Genomic DNA, 17,360 nt, shown 5'->3' with positions numbered 1-17,360 from the left:
CAGCTGGTCTGGTCTCAGAGTCTTCTTTGCAGCTCACCTCCCATCAGTCTAGGAGAGATTCTCAGCTTTTACTGCTTGTTCTTGCAGGGGGTGGGAGGGGTAGTGAATCTGGTCAGTTTCAGGGACTTCCTGGAGCTATTTTTTGTTGGTGTTGCTTACCTCCCTGTTTAAGGGACTCCCCTGAAGGACTAAATATTTTAATCTAGGAGGAGACTGTTACACAAGTCTTGAGTTGTGTGCCTGGGGGAGGGGGTGGAGTTCGTTGATGCAGACATCTGAACCCAGGACCTTTAAATACCCAGTTGGGTTGTTGTAACCTCCTGAGCTGTAGTCTAAGCCCCTGATATTCTACCACTGAGCAATATCCCTGAGCACAGTTTGTTTTGAGATAGGGTCTTGCTTTGTAGGGCAAACTGGCCTTGGGCTCTCTATTTCAGATTCCCCCATCTCAGTCTCACTGGGTGTGAAAATCACAGGTGTGTTCTACTGCACCTGACCAAACACAGCTCAGTGAAGGTTTGTGGTTTCTTGTGTTGTTGGAGTTTGTTTTGTTTTGTTTTTTAAAGCTTGAGGATTGTTTTAGAACTTGAAGAAAATGGCAAGATAGGTAAACCATGAACTTTGGCAGGGACTGGAGAGAGAGAGAGAGAGGGGCCTTTTGAGTTGAGGTCCAATGGCAGGCTCATGTAAGTCTGTAAGCAGTTTTTTTTCCGGAATGTGTTCAGGGAAACAATCTCGGAGGATCAGCACAGATGTGCTTAATACTTAGGATTTCATCTGGAGTCCAAAGAAGAGACCAAAAGAGGTGAAAGGAGAGCTTATGTTTCTTGAGTTCTCAGAAAATTAAAAGACTTAGTAATGGAGATGTTTAACTTGGGATGGGGGCGTTTCTGAGGGGTACATCGTCTCCTTAAGGGGGTAATTATCCCCTCCTATGGCCTCACCATACGTCCAGGTGTGTCAGGTTCCCTTCGGGTTGGTCTCTGGGATGGATGATTGACAGGCCCAGTTGGATTAATTTTAAGGGAGAGGACAATAGTATGTAATATTATTATAATCTTTGGGACTGATTAGAGTGAAGTTGGGTGTAGTGATACACACCTTTATAGTCCCAGCGTTCAGGAGGCAGAAGCAGGTGGATCTCTGTGAGTTCGAGACCAGCCTGGTTTACAAAGTAAGTTCCAGGACAGTTGGGGCTGTTACACAGAGAAACCCTGTCTCTGGAGGGAGAAGGGGGGGGGAATAGGGTAGGGGAAGAATGTCAAGTCTCCCGAGGCCATAGATAGGACCTCGATTCCATTCTATGACTCTGAGAAAGGAGCTCTTCCTCAAAGGACCTTGGCAAAGTCCTCAGACCTCCCCATCAATGGGAGAGGTCCATCTTTAGTGACTTCCAAGCTCATTAATGACTGTCTAGCTACCCAGTATTTGTCCCACAAGAATTGAGACCTAACATTTAGGATACGGCTGTCTAAGTGGTGGATCTAAGCACCTCCATCTAAAACGGAGGCACAGAAGGGCTCGGCGTCTCCACACCTGCTGACTTTCAGGTCCTTGAGGTTATCTGAGGAGCCAGAGTCCTTTGGAGGATGGGTCCATTGTAAAAAGACAGCAGGTACAGTAGTGTAGCTCCTGGGGTGAACGGGATCATTACTAATGGGGTCATTACTGTTCGAGCAGACAGAACTCATTTCCGCCACAGAAATCTGGACGCTGTCTTTGTGGACTAAATCTGATTTCGTGGATTTGTGTAAAGCCAATGAACCACTTAGCAGAATTATCCGGATACTCGAACAGCATTCTGTTGATGGTCAGAGAAAGCTGAGAGCCCTTTGCTCTGACTGCTCTCCCCAGTGTATCTATGGCTCATAGAGGCCTGGAGGCCTGACTTGTCCTTTTAAAGTCCAGTCACCTGTCTTATTTCCCATTTTCTCGAGTTGTTTGACTTTTGCTGTACTTTCCTGCTGGCTGGTTAAGACTTTGTAGGTAGCTGAAGCTTACTCATTTTTCTTTTTATTATTAAGGTCAGTTGGGGGCTCCCTCAGGGCCTGTTTCAGGGACTTTGGAGATCCCCTTAAGTCTCTTAGTCTTTCCCCTGACAGTTTAGCCATCTGCTGGAATAAGTCAGTCTTCTTGTTGTTTCCCTGGAAGTCCTGAGGGAGTTTCTGTCTGTTGATCATCGTCTTCGCAGAATGTATAATAGACCTAATCTCTGCCTCTCCATGGCTCCTCTAATCTAGAGGGCCCGTAAACTTGCAAGAACTTTCAGGGCCCTTAGGTAAGTGTCCAATCATCCCCTGTAGCCTGGTTGACTCAGGTAGGGACCAAAAGGATGGGTATTCTTTTAGCCCCTGTATTTTCACGGGCTCCAGTCCAAGTTTGGTTGTTGACTACTCCCCACCCCCACTTCCAAGAAGGTCAGTTAGGACAGCCTTGAAGGACTTGGACGGAGAGGGCATTTGATCGCTTTTACCTTTTATAAGGCAGATAGATGGAGCAGGAGGATGATGGTAAACATTTTAATTATTATTTATTTATTTTGATCTTAAAGCTTTCTTTTCCCTCTCTCTCTCTCTCTCTCTCTCTCTCTCTCACTCTCTTTCTCTTTCTTTCCTTCTTCCTTTCTTTTTCTTTCTTGGTTTTTCAAGACAGGATTTCACTGTGAATTCTGTTGTCCTCGAACTCCCAGAGATCTACTTGCCTCCGAGTGCTAGGATTAGAGGCGTGCACCACCACTGCCCTATGATCTGAAAACCTAAATTACCAGTGATTGGTAACTCTAACAAGCTGGAGTAAACTCCTAGGAACACTGTGCAGGGACAAGTTCACGTCCTTGTTTTTAAGGCCCGGGGGGGGGGGGGGGTCAAATTCGTCCTGATCGCAGAGAGCACATTTGATGAGTGAGTTGGTAACTGAGGAGAAGGAAGGTTAGGGGGCCTGTGAACTGTGGCTAGAGCATGCACTACTAATCTCAGAGTTATGCTGGCCGATGAGAATAAAGGCCCAAAAGTTTACTGGGAATTGGGTATATGCTCTCCCCAATTCCAGAGTCCTTGGGGTCTAAGTTCCCCCTACTAATGATAGTCGGGACCCACAAGTTGCTTTGAGCAGTGGTGACCAAGATTTACGCACAAACGCACTTACGCACTTATGCACTCACTTACGCACTTATGCACGCACATGCACACACATTGGGGTGGATATAATTGCCTCTTAGATATGGCTTTAATTTCCTTCCTGGAAGAATCTAGAGTGACTGGGCAATCCTAGAAGAGCCTTTTATCCTAGGCACAAATGCGTTGGACGCTTATGACTCTAGGGGGCTCTCCATTCCCTTTAGTACCCGGTTAGTACATTATGTAAAATGTCTCAAGACTCGAAGAATCACCAGTGTTTCCGATACGTTTCCTCTCCAATACATGCCAGCCACCACCAAAGCAAAGGTCCTGAAGCTCACAGGGACAGAGAGAAAGCTTGGAGATTGAATTGGGGGACTAGCCAGAGGGCAGGATGCATGAGCCACCGTCAGGAACCTCCCTGAGCTGCAGCATCTCCGGCCATCCGTTTTGTCCTTGTTTATGATTCTCCTATGGGCGACAAGTGTGTTCTCTTTTGCTGGGTCTCTTCATCTTGTTGTTAAAAGAACTTTGAAACAGGTTCCAGAGGAATTGGCAAGAAAAACAGCAGGGCAGAAAATCCATAAATCTTGTTAGCTGCTGGAAGGAGCTGGATAAGTGGGGGATACTCAGACCTTTTGACACGAGGTCCAAGGTAGGCTCAGCAATGGAGAGTCGCAAGCTTCATTACAGGGTGGGAGGTGTCAGCAAAGAAACACTGGCTAAACGGGTCAAAATGAGTGTGCTTCCCAAAGAAAAGACAGATGAGGGCTGGGGAGATGGCTCAGCCGTTAAGAGCACTGGCTGCTCTTCCAGAGGTCCTGAGTTCAAATCCCAGCAACCACATGGTGGCTCACAACCATCTGTAATGGGATCTGACGCCCTCCTATGGTGTGTCTGAAGACAGCGACAGTGTACTCACATACATGAAATAAATAAAATAAGTCTTAAAAAAAAGAATTTGGAAGGCAAAGTAAATGCTGATTAAAAAAAAGAAAGAAAGAAAGAAAGAAAGAAAGAAAGAAAGAAAGAAAGAAAGAAAGAAAGAAAAGACAGATGAGAGTCTACTGCTGGTTTGCGGTCAACTTGACACAAGGGTCATCAGAGAAAGGAGCCTCAGTTGAGGAAATGCCTCCATGAGATCAAGTTACTGGGAATTGTAAGGCATTTTCTCAGTGATCAATGGGGGAGCGCCCAGCCCATTGTGGGTGGTGCCATCCCTAGGCTGGCGGTCCTGGGTTCTCCAAGAAAGCAGACCGAGCAAGGCAAGTCTTGGAGTCCAGTCAATAAGCAACACCTCTCATGGCCTCTGTATCAGCTCTGGTCTCCGGATTCCTGCCCTGATTCCTCCAGGGATGAGCCATTTCGGTAATGGTGTTTCACCACATTAATAGAAACCCTCACTAAGACATGGGAAAGGAGCAGTTAGACTTTCTATTAGAATCCAAGAAAGTGAGCAGGCAATGAAATATAAGCAACCTCCTTTATTTATTTTAATTTTTTGAGACAGGGTCTCATTTAGCCCAGGCTGGTCTAGATTATATGTAGCTAAGGATGGTCTTAGATTTCTGACTTCCTGCCTCCAGGGAGTGCTAGGTGACCTTGTGTAGTGCTGGGGATTGAACCGGGGGCTGTGTGTGCTAAGAAAGGACCCTGCCAACTGAGATACCTCCCCAGCCTTATGGTTTTGATGTAAGCAGCTACCCAAAATGAGACAAAATATTTTCTTCAGGCCTAGAGGGACTGCTCAGAAGTTGAAGAGTGCGTTCTGCTCCTCAGAGGGCCCGAGTTTTTATTTCTAGCCCTCAAGTCAAGTCAGATGGTTCATAAATGCCTGCAACTCCAGCTCCAGGGGGTACCTCTGATACCTTCCTCCCACCTCTGAGGGTACCCATATGCTTGTGCACACACCCCATAGAGACATGCATACACCTCAATAAAAAATATAAATCTTAAAAAAATATTATCTCCCTAGAAAATACTCATCGTCCTCCCACTCTGTCCATGCAGCCATTTCCTGGTTCCGTTGCTCATTGAGTTTTGCTTTTGTTGTGTGTGTGTGTGTGTGTGTGTGTGTGTGTGTGTGTGTGTGTGTGTGTGTTTTGCCTGATCCTGGACTTCATGTGAACAGAACCAAGCATATCTGGTTTATTTCACTCATACAATGTGTTAAGATTCAATTGTGGTATGTTTGTGGGTAATTTGATTCTTCTATTGTTAAGCCATTTGCTTATCTCTTCTCTCATTAGTGGCCAGGTTAGCCCCTTCCAGTTTGGGGTTAGCATGCGAACATTCTTGGTGTTCACCCAGGAGTAAAATTACTCCCATAGCAGTGTGTGAGAACTGGAGTTGTGTGTGTGTGTGTGTGTATGTGTGCGTGCATGTGTGTGTGTGTGTGTGCGTGTGTGTGTGTGTGTGTGTGCGTGTGTGTATACTACAGTTGTTGAGATGAGTGTCTGTATGTATTGTGTGCAGGTGAGGGAACTAGGTTGTCAAGTTCATTATTGGCTGCTAAGCTATCTCCTGTGCATGTCTCCCTCAGAGTAGCTTTAGGCATAGATGCCTGGGCTCCAGAGTGTTCTGTGTTATCGACTAGGATTTTCAGACTTGGTTCTTATAGTCAATAATCTAGGTAGATTCAGGAATGTTCCTGGCCTTAAGTATGGCATGGGTCATGGTGCCAGTGACTGAGAGAGGACAGGAAGGAGGGATGTCTGTGGCAGAGAAAGGAATGAATTGACTTCATTGTTAAGTGTTGCAGAACAGTGCTGGGGGCTGTGGGGGGCAGGACGGGCGGAGAAGTTCCATTGTGCAAATAGATTACCAAAATACACAAAGACTGGAGGACAGGGTGGAAGGTGAACGAGCCAGATCTTGAAAGCCGAGCCGGCAGGAAGCACTGACATTTTACAAAAATTACAAATACGTTTATTGTATGTGCGTGGGTGGTGCCCGTGTGGAGGTCGGTGGGCAGCTGGTAGAGCTTTGTTCTTTCTTCCCACCATGTGCTTCCTGGGACTCGAGTCAGATGCTCAGGTTTCATGGCCAGTGCCTTAGGCTGCTGAGCTAACTGGCCAGCTCAAGAAACTTCGTCCTCCGCTTCCTTACGTAGTCCTGACTGGCTTAGAAGCTGATATACATAGACCATACTGGCCTTAAACTCGTAGATATCCACCTGCCTCTGCCTCCTGAGTTCTGGGGTTAAGGGCATACAGCACCATGCCCACCCAGCCTAAGAAGTAGGTTTTTGAGACAGGCTTTTTCTATATCGTCTAGGTATCCCAGATCAGCTTCAGTCTCTCTCTGAATTCCCTTGTCCCCATTTCCCAAACATGTACCCCCCTCGCCTGTCTAAGCAGGTATTTTTGTTATATTTTATTTTTTAATATTTCTTTTTGATTTTATGTGTGTGCGCGTGCGTGCATGCGCACATGAGTGCAGTGCCTTTAGAAGCCAGAAGAGGGCGTTAGATCCCAGGAACTGGAGTTACTGACAGTTGTGAACTAACATGTGGGTTCTGGGAACCGAACCTGGATCCTCTTCCCTCCTTCCCTCTTCCCCTCCCCATCTCCTCCCACCCTGCCTCCTCTCTTCCTCCCCTCTTCCCCACTCCCTCCTCCCCATGCTCTCACTTAGACCCTTTTCACGTTGGTTCCCTGGTCACATTCATGCCACTTGTGTTCTATGACCCTCCTCAATCCTCAGTCCCTTCCTTTAAACTCTTCACCCTCTCACGCCCCCTCTCCTCCCGTTCTAGTTTCATGCCCTACACTTACAACTAACATGTAAGCACATAACTGCACATCCGTAAATATTAAAGGCCAGGATCAGTGTACGAGAGAGAATGGGAAGTATTCATTTTCCTGAGTACCTCAATATAATATTCTCTAGTTTCATCCATTTTCCTGAGGGTTTCATTTTTTTATTTGAGGCTTAATAAGATTTCCATGCATATTTATTTATTTAATTATAAAGATTTATTCATTTATTACATATAGGCACACTGTAGCTGTCCTCAGACACACCAGAAAAGAGCATCAGATCCCATTACAGATGGTTGTGAGCCACCATGTGGTTGCTGGGATTTGAACTCAGGACCTCTGAAAGAGCAGTCGGTGCTCTTAACCACTGAGCCATCTCTCCAGCCCTCCATGCATATTTATATATGTTGAATTTTTATGTCCACTCACCAGCCAATGCAAGCCTAGGCTGGTTTCATTTTTTTTTTTTTTTTTTTTTTTTTTTTTTTTTTTTTGTTCTTATGAACAGATCAGCTGTCAACACGGGCAGCCGAGAATCTCTGTCTACGACATAAGAGTCCAGGAATGGTAGACCTGGGGCTTGTGGCTGTTTGTTTTTAGTTTTGTGTGAAACCCTTGCACAGGTTTGTACAGTGGCTTAGTGTGTCTCCATTCTCATCGGCAGAGAACAAGGACCCTCTCTCGCTCACATCCTTACCTGCGTGTGTTATCATTTGAGTTCTGGATGGTAGCCGATGACTACGGTGGGATGGATCTCCAAAGCCATTCTAATTAGCGTTTCCCTGATAGCTAAGGATGCTGAGCAAAGCCAGTCTTTTGTGTTTCTTCCTCTGAGAACTGCTAGCCCAGCGGCCTTGTGTGGATACTTGGCAGGGGGTTTTGATGTGTTTACTTTTATTCAAGTCTTTATATAGCGTAGATAGTAACTTCTGTCTGAGGCGCAGAGACTGCTGTACCTTGATCATGGAAACCTTTTCCATTATCAATTGTCTTCTTCAACCCACTGCTCAATGTCTTAAAGTTTCCACTGTAAGATTTATTCCTAGACACATTGTTCCTTTATTTATTTCTCCTGAAGCTATTGACAATGGAATATTTCTCCTAATACCTTTCTCAGCGAGTTCATTTTTTTTTTTTTGGTGTATATAAAAAGCTTTTATCTGTTGGTATTTCTAGCTTGCAACTTTACTAAAAATGTTTATCAGATGTAGAGTTTTCTGGTGGAAACTGTAAGGTTTGTTTGTTTGGGTTTTTTTGTTTTGTTTTTTGTTTTTTTTTTAAATTTTTTAAAAAAAGATTTATTTATTTTATGTATATGGGTACACTGTCACTGTCTTCAGACACACCAGAAGAGGGCATCAGATCCCATTACAGATGGTTGTAAGCCACCAGGTGGTTGCTGGGATTTGAACTCAGAACCTCTGGAAGAGCAATCAGTGCTCTTAACCACTGAGCCATCTCTCCAGCCCCCAGCAGCTCACTCTACAGCAAAGGGCAAGTGGGCTTATTGCCTCGGATAAAATACTTGTGTCCTACGGAAGAGTTACCTCAGCATCTGGGAGGCACCAGGGATGAGCTGGCCATGTGCTGCCCACCTGTAATCCCAGAATTTGCAAACTGGATGCTGGAGAACCAAGAGTTCATGGCCAAGGGATGGAAAGATATCTCAGCAGCCCTTGCAGAGGACCTGAGTTTGGTCCCCAGCATCCATGTGGCAGTTGTAACAGTCTATCACTCCGTTCCAAGGCATTCTGTGTCCTCTTCTGGCCTCTGAGGTCATGGACAATGGATACATGCAGACAACAAACACAGAGAAAATAAATAAATTTTAAAAGAAAAGATTTGAGTTATGCTCAAGAATTCTCCAAACACAGTCTAGTGTGGCCCCATGACTGGATCTGTTTGTCACCTCATGACCCCATGTAGAGGCATCTGCTAAAACACAAGGCACCGGACTGGAGAGATGGCTCAGTGGTTAAGAGCACTGACTGCTCTTCCAGAGGTCCTGAATTCAATTCCCAGCAACCACATGGTGGCTCACAACCATCTGTAATGGGATCTGATGCCCTCTTCTAGTGTGTCTGAAGACAGCTACAGTGTAGTTATATATAATAAATAAACCCTAAACACACACACACAAGGCACCGAGTAAAGTTTGAATTTGAGGGGAAAAATTAATACTTTTTAGAATATGATGTATTGTCAAATATTTAAGACATACTAAAACATATATATATAAACATATATAAACACACACACACCTTTTTTTAAAAAAGTATTTTATTCATTTAATGTATATGAGTACATTGTAGCTGTCTTGAGATACACCAGGATCTGTTATAGATGGTTGTGAGCCACCCTGTGGTTGCTGGGAATTGAACTCAGGAACTCTGGAAGAGCAATCAGTACTCTTAACCACTGAGCCATCTCTCCAACCCTGTTTGTTTTTTTAATACAGAGTTTCTCTGTGTAGCCCTGGCTGTCCTGGAGCTCACCCTGTAGACCAGGCTGGCCTCTAACTCTGAGTGCTGGGACTGAAGCTGAGCCCCAGATTTTAAGTGTAGGATCATGTCATCTGAAAGTGGGAACTGACTGGCTTCTTCTTTGACTACTTTTATTCTGTTCATATCTTCCTCTCTTGTCCAAGTGCTCTAGCTAAGACTCGGAGGACTATACTGGATATGAGGGAGAAAATAGTCACCCATGGGCACCTTTGTCTAGCCCCAGAGTTTAAAGGAGAGACGGTCAGTTCTCTCCTGTCTAATCTTGCCTACAGGTTTGTCACATGTGTGTAGTCTTTATTATATTGACGTATATTCCATCTGTTCTAGTTTCAGACTTCCTATCGTGCAGGCATATTGAACTTTGTCAAGTGTCTTTCTGTATCCATCAAGGTGATCATGTCTATCTTGCCCTATGTCTAAGTATGTGATGGGTCATTTACTGTTTTGTGTATGTTGAACCAACCTTGTATCCCTGCAATGAAACCAATGGGATCACAACGTATGATCTTTTGACTTTTTTTTATAAAAAAGAATTAAGACTGAAATAATCGTTCCTATGAGTGTTTGCCTGCATGCACACATGTGCACCACGTGTGTCTGGTGCCTCTGGAGCACAGAAGAGGATATCGGACCCTCTGGAACTTGAGTTACAGTTGGTAGCAGCCATGTAGGTGCTGGGAAGCAGATTTGGCTTCTCTGCAGGAGAATGCTCTTAATGGGTGGGTGACTTCTGCAGTTCTATTAATGTGTTCCTGGATTTGGTTGAGAATTCTTTTTTTTTTTTTTTTTTTTTTTGGTTCTTTTTTTCTGGAGCTGGGGACCGAACCCAGGGCCTTGCGCTTCCTAGGCAAGCGCTCTACCACTGAGCTAAATCCCCAGCCCCTTGGTTGAGAATTCTTACATCTCTGTTCATCAGGGAAATTGGGTTGTAGTTCCTTCCTTCCTTCCTTCCTTCCTTCCTTCCTTTCTTTCTTTCTTTCTTTCTTTCTTTCTTTCTTTGTTTCTTCCTATTGTGTTTTTATCTTGTTTTGGTACCAGTGACACTGGCTATACAGAGTGAATTTGTCAGTGTCTCTTCCTTTCCTACTTTGTGGAACAGTTTGAGGGGTGGTGTTCTTATATCCTCTTTAAAAATTTGGAACTTGGGGCTGAGAGATGGTGCTTTTCAAGAGGACCAGAGTCTGATACCCAGCACTCAGTTCACAACCATCTTTAACACTGGTCCCAGGGGATCCTGGAGGATCTGACATCCTCTGCTGGATTCCACAGGCACTGCCTGCGTGTACTGCATGGATTTACACATGAGCAAAAACACTGGAATTAATTAAATTAGTACAACAAAAAACATTGTTAAAAACAAAGTTTAGGTTTCGTTGTGAGGAGACTTTTAATTAATCACTGCTTCAATCTCAGAGTTTTAGGTATGTCTAAAACGTTTCAATCTTTTTTATTTGTTTTTGTTTGTTTGATTTTTGAAACAAGATTTCTCTGTGTAGCCCTGGCTATCCTGGAACTGGCTCTGTAGACCAGGCTGGCCTTGAACTCAGAGATCGGCCTGCTTCTGCTTCCTGAGTGCTGGGATTAAAGGCGGGTGCCACCATCCCCTGACTTGTTTCGGTTTTCCTAAACTAGAGATTTTAAGACGTTTCCCTGAGAAGACCAAGAAAGAGATTAAACAATGTGGAACTACAGGGAGGTAAGGCAAAGGGAGGGGCTTAGATTGGGAAAGATTAGTGAATTCTAGGTGCCTGCTGGGTTTGATGGCACACAACTTTAATACCAAACTCAAGAGGCAGAAGCAACTGGATTTCTTTGAGCCTGGGGGGCAGCCTGGGCTGCATAATGACAGCCTGTCTCAAACAGTAAGTAAAATAAAGTAAATGGAGGTGTAGAAGATGATGGGAACTGTCGAGACTCCATTGCTCATAGCTCCTTATGAGCATGTGTGCATCTCCATAACCCGGGCTTGCTGTCTTGTGTCCACGGTGTGCATCAGTCAGCTGGCTTTTGTTCCAGTTGTGTTGTGTAATGAACTCTAGAGCTCTTCTTCGGAGTGATGATTTTTTTTTTTCCCCACAGAGGACATCAGCTGTAAGTAAGTTCAGGACCATGGTTTTGTGGCTTCTCTCTAGTTGTCAGTCAGCCAGAAGGTTTGTTCCAAAAGTGTCCACTTATTCTGAGACCTGGGACAAGGGAGCTGCTTCTGTTTGGTGTGCACCATTTTCATAGGTGAGAGATAGAGCAAGAAAGAGATGATTTGATTGATGCCTTTCCAAACACCCTCTGTAGATGTCTGTCCAAGCATCCTCTCTCTCTCTCTGTGGATGTCTGTCCAAGCATCCTTTCTGTGCCAGAACATTGTCACTCTCACCGTTTCCAGTAGCCACAGCCATACCTGCGACCAAGTAAAAGGGGCAGGTTTATACTTTGCCAATTTTCAGGGAATCAGTACTTGGAGATAAATCATCCAGCTCTGTCGAGTGCTTTAATTGCACTCTGACCTCACTCTTGTCTTTATGACTTCATCCTCTCGGGACCTGCCCCAGCATCGGGAGTTACTACAAGTCCTGGAACCCTCGTAAACAATGGGGATACACGGGACAGAGGAAGAATTCTCATCCTGGCCTGTTCTCATTGGGATGGCACAGGATTTCATTAGGCACAGGTGGTCTTCAGATGGTATACATTTGAAACCCCACGACTTGCTTGTATCTGGAATTCTCCATCGAACATTTCGGACTGTGACTTACTGTAGATAACCCAAACCCCTCAACCTGTTCTTCAGATTAGCTTTGCAAACGGGGCTCCTCTGTCAGGGGCTCACCCCTGGTTTTTCCTCCCATACTAGTCTACTTTCCACCGTGACAAAATTAAGAGGAAATGACCAAATTAAGAAGAAGAAAGGCTTATTTAGGCTCATGCCGTCAGCTGTTTCAGTCCCCAGTCGCTTGGCTCTGACGCTTTGATGGTAGCACAGCACAGCATAGAGCATCCCACGTGGGCTGATTCCTCTTCTCCAGCCTCTGCTTCAACCTTGTATCTTGCAGCACATCCTGCCCCCGAGAATCTTGTGAGGCACCAAACAATTGGGCATTTTTTGTTAAGAGGGCATCAGATCTCATGGTTGTTAGCCACCATGTGGTTGCTGGGATTTGAACTCAGGACCTCTGGAAAGAGCAGCCAGTGCTCTTAATTGCTGAGCCATCCCTCCAGCCTGTGATTCGGTATTTTGAGCTTTCCAAGCACACGTGAGGGACCTAATTCTTGACCTCTGCCCCGCATGCTCCAACTTCTGCTCCGGCCTCAGGAATTACTATTACTCCTTGGACCCTCTTTCCCCTACTTACAATGTCCCTTTACTTCCTCCCAAGTCTACTCTCTACAGACTCCTACTCATCCTTCAAGACTCAGTCGAGCCGCTGTCCTTTCTCTGACATCAGTCTCCGCGTCGTGGCATCCTGCAGGGTGGGCCTCAGCTATGTGTCTGCCAGATGTCACTATTTCTTCCCTCCTGAGCTGTGAGCTGAGAGGGTTTGAGAATTCATGGTTATGAACCACAGAGTTCCTTGGCTGGTGCACACCGGTGCTGGTGTGGCCTGTGGAGATCACGGCCTTGGTTGAGCCTTAGCTTACCTTTACCCCCCTCCCCCTTTTCTTTTTTTTTGGTTCTTTTTTTCGGAGCTGGGGACCGAACCCAGGGCCTTGCGCTTCCTAGGTAAGCGCTCTACCACTGAGCTAAATCCCCAGCCCCTCTCCCCCCTTTTTTTAACTGATATGTTTTTGCTTACACTGTGGGTGCGCCTGGTGTCTGCAGAGGTCAGAAGAAGGTCTTGGATCCCTTGGAACCAGAGTTATAGACAGACGATTGTGAGCTACCATGTGAGTTCGAGGAACAAACCTAGGTCTTTAGAAGAACAACACAGCTCCTAACTTCTGAGCCGTCCCTCTTCAGCCCCATGCCTCAGTCCTTGATGGCTGTGAGATCTGAGTCCTGCACCAGAGGTTGGCTACCAGGAATGTTGCCTTCCCTCCTGAGAGGAGGCTGGCCGGAGGCATTGGGGAAGTGAAAGAGTGGTTGAGATTTAGGCCAGACTGGTCACCATTTAGGCCAGAGAGGTCACTATTTCACATGCCTATTTACCCAGAATTATTTCTGAGAATCCTTCCGGATCTAAAAAGAGGAAGTCAGGATAGATTGTCCAAGTCTCTAGCCAGGGCTGAGTTGATCTGATGCCCAGTCTCCACATGGAGACCGCAGAGCTCTGGGGTGCAGACATGGGCTGTGGGAATGTCCTGTGGGAGCGAGGCTCTACCCAGAGTGAGCTAATACGGAGGAGGAACATGCAGTCAAAGAGAGGCCTGGAAGCTGAGGGGAGAGAGGGCTTGGCGCTTCTTAGAGGCTGGAGAGAGACAGGCCCTGCAATAAAGAACTCACCTGACTACCCATTGATTACAGGACTCTGGGAGGAGTCTCAGAGTTGATAAGTTCAGAATTGTCTGCAGAGTGGACAGTCTAGAAGTGAGATTGTGTGGTCAATGATTTCCCCATTTTACCCGTATGCAAACTGAGGCTTAGAGTGCGCGTGTCTTGGCCAAAAATGAAGTGGGAGAAGTGAGTCATGCAAGCCAGCTCTTGAATTCCAACGGTGAGGCTTGGAGTCCCTGATAGCTCCAAGGAGAAAGCGTGTGTGTGTGTGTGTGTATGTGTGTGTGTGTGTGTGTGTGTGTGAGAGAGAGAGAGAGAGACAGAGAGACAGAGAGACAGAGAGACAGAGAGACAGAGACAGAGACAGAGAGACAGAAAGATGGACAGATAGAGAGACAGAGAGACAGAGAAAGAGACAGCGAGACAGAGAGACAGAGACAGAAAGAGACAGAGAGATGCGGGAAATGCTACAGAGAGAAGTTAAGACTAATCTTGTCATACACACACAGCCCCTAAACCCCACTTGGCCACATTCTTGCCGGATAACAGGCCACCATACCTAGATTAAGAGGTACTGAGGACCAAACTCATGTCTTCTTGGATGTTAGACACTCTCCCCACTGAGCTACAGCCGAGACCCTAGGACTTGCTATTAACCAGACTTTCATTGGCACCCACGGGCCTCTCTCTCCTCGGGAGCTTTGCTCAGGAGGTCAATGGTTCTCAACCTGTGGGTCGAGACCCCTTTGAGAGTCCAATGTCCTTTTCATATGACCCTCAGAAAACAGATATCTATATTGCAATTCATAGCAGTAGCAAATTTTCAGTTATGAAGTAACAATGAAATTAATTCTATGGTTAGAGGGGTCACCACAACACGGGTAACTAACTGTATTGAGGGGCTGCAGCGTTAGCAAGGTTGAGAACCACTGGTCTAGTTTTGGTCTGTTTTGCAGCTTAGGCCACTGGAAAGGAGGCTGTGGGCTGAAAGTGAGGTGGCCATATCCTACCTGGTTCTAGGGTGTTTGTGGGAGCCTCAGTTTCCCTGCCAGCCAAACAGCACAGGGCACAGATTGACCCAGCAATCTTCCCGAACAGCTAAACAGAAGACCAAGGGAAATGAATTCTCAAAGCAAAACCCACAGAGAGGAAGTGTCTGTTACTCCCAGAAGAATCCCAACTTGTCAGCTTGTTCTTCCCTGTAGAGATGAGGAAGTCGGTTTCTAGATGCACCTTCCTGAAGACTCACTGTGGCTCTGCCAGGTGTGCAACGTTCGCACAACTTCCCTCACTCCGTTCTTGAGTTTGCTAATTCGCTCAGGTTTGATGGAGCCTTGCTGGGCTCCGCAGATGCCTGTGGAGAGGTTAGCTCAGGGAGACAGTGCCTCGACATCTGAGTGTGCGCTGAGTCTCCCAAGTCCTGATTGCATCTGAGGTGACTAGACGGCTTCCTGCAGATGTGATCTTCACACCTAGAGTGACAAGGGATGAGGCAGAGGAACCCTTGGCGAGAGCCAACCAGTCCTTCCTGTAGCTGCTCCAGGATGCAGAGAACTCTGTTGGCTGGAGGGCAGAAAGGAAGTCAGGGGAGGCGGCAAGCCTGGTACCTACCGGTCAGCTGCCCAGAGTGGTATTATTAGTGTTAGCAACACCCAGAGAACAACTGCCTGTCTTCCCCCTTCTTCTAGAAGGTGGTGAATGCTTATGTGGAAGTCCAGCTGTCTCTAGGAGGAACTTGTCTGGCATCGGGTTGGGGAGAAGCCAGGACACTCGCAATATCAGCACTTGGCTCCCCAAAGGTAGGAGCAGTCTGGGGTTTGCGGATGGATTTCTATAGACCCTTAGGAAAGTCTGGTTTTGTGTGTTAGACAGTACAGTGCAAAGGAAGGTTAAATAATATTTCTAAATGCAAGCTGGAATGAGTGCTTGGGATGACATCTTCAATATGTCCCAAATGAAAATCACCACAGGGGTGCTCAGTGACTGAGTCCAAACACCCCCCCTCCCGCTCCCGAAGGTATACCATTCAGAGACTGTGGTATAGACAGTAGAGGGAGACGCCAGCCCCAGGGCAGAGAAGGAACCGGTCTAGTCTGGACAGTACACGCGTCTTACTCAGTGTGTAATGGGTCACTGCCTTCAGGCTGCTTCCTTAGAGTCCAAGGCTGCTCTAACTGACCTGGGTTGTGCATTTTACATTTCATGTGCAGGAGGACTTGAGATGCAGAAGGGGAGGGGGGCGTTTATCTGTTTTGTTCTAGTGGTAGGTGGGGAGTCCTGGACTTCAGCTGGGGCAGTAACTAAGTCTATCTACTAGAGAGGAGGACTTCATGGAGCTGCATGGAACGTCTACGGAGTGTTGGGAGGGGCAATGACCTCTGAGACTCAGTGTGCCCAGTGTGAAATGTTGCAGACTTTAGATGTAGGATGTGTGTGGTGCCACCATAGTGGAGATGTAATAGTCACCAAAGCCCCTGTTATTATATCCTGGCTTCATCTTCTAAGGAGGTTTCCCCAAGTGTGAAAAGCTAGAGGAACTAGACTTTGACCATGCAGCCTTATGGCGAGTCTCTGTGAGGTTCCTTTTAATTGTAATCTCTCTGGGACACTTAAAAAAAACAGGATCCCCTCTCCCCTTCAACCCTAGCCCAGTGCTGGGGAAAGAACACAGAGCTTGCTGGGTAAGCACTCTATCACTGAGCTGCATACTCAACCTCTGGATATGGAGGTTTAATTAATCAGAAGGAAAGAGGGCCAGGGATCCAGGTCAGTTGGTACAGGACTTGCTGAGCACGCGCAAAAGCGTGGGTTTTGCTGACAGCACAGTGTAAACGGTGTAAATGGTGGTGCAAGCCTGTTCTCTAAGCACTTGGGAGGTGGAGTCAGGAGGGTCAGTACAAGGTCATCATTGGCTACATAGCTAGCCTGGGATACTGGAGACCTGGTCCCCACCATTACATAGTCCCCACCCTACATCTTTGATGTACACTACTGAATAAAGCCCACCCCCCAACTGCATTGAGATGGAATTTCACTGTGCAGTCCTGGCTGGCCCCTGAGTGCTGGGATTAAAGGTGTGAGCCACCATCCCCGTAAAAAAAATATTCTTTTAAACAGATAGATCTACCAAACCACCCACATGCCCACAGGGCAGGCTACCACCTTTGGGGGATGGGGTTTAAGGACCTCTTCCTCATCCAGAGAAAACACGGCCCCCCCGCGCCCCCCGGCTGCAGGCAGAGTGGAGGCCCTGTGATGTTAGCAGATGTTTGCTGACTGCTTCTTCCAAAGGTAACACCTTGCTGTGCTGTGTCTGCCAGTTTCCACAGTGTAAATATTTCCACCCTGTCCATTTCCAGTTGCTGCCTGAGAACCAAGGGAAGGTGCAGGGAGAACCCCCAGTGGTTTGGTATTTTCCGTCTGTCCGTCTACATTCCGTTGATAAAGGTGAGCCCAGAGAGATCAGAAAGGACAAGTTACTACTACTCTTTTGTTCTTAGTGTAACTCACTGACTTGTAACCCTGGTTCACGTATCTAACAAAATTTTATTTT

The 17,360-nt window shown here is 46.4% G+C and overlaps 1 protein-coding gene across 17 annotated transcripts in view; it reads left to right on the top strand.

The window, feature by feature from the left end:
- Ggta1 (glycoprotein alpha-galactosyltransferase 1) overlaps positions 1-17,360 on the top strand; it is a 78,187-nt gene that overhangs the window by 4,145 nt on the left and 56,682 nt on the right. For 5 of the 17 annotated variants that reach the window (XM_063283098.1, XM_063283096.1, XM_039104272.2 and 2 more), the window contains exons 1-2: positions 10,157-15,606; positions 17,167-17,254. The gene's annotated coding sequence lies outside the window, so the exon portion shown is untranslated. 17 annotated transcript variants of the gene reach the window in all.

This window comes from Rattus norvegicus, chromosome 3 (genome assembly GCF_036323735.1).
Source record: "Rattus norvegicus strain BN/NHsdMcwi chromosome 3, GRCr8, whole genome shotgun sequence".
Classification (NCBI taxonomy): Eukaryota; Metazoa; Chordata; class Mammalia; order Rodentia; family Muridae; genus Rattus; species Rattus norvegicus.
Note: the sequence above shows the minus strand (reverse complement) of the source record. Positions and strands in the feature narration are given on the sequence as shown.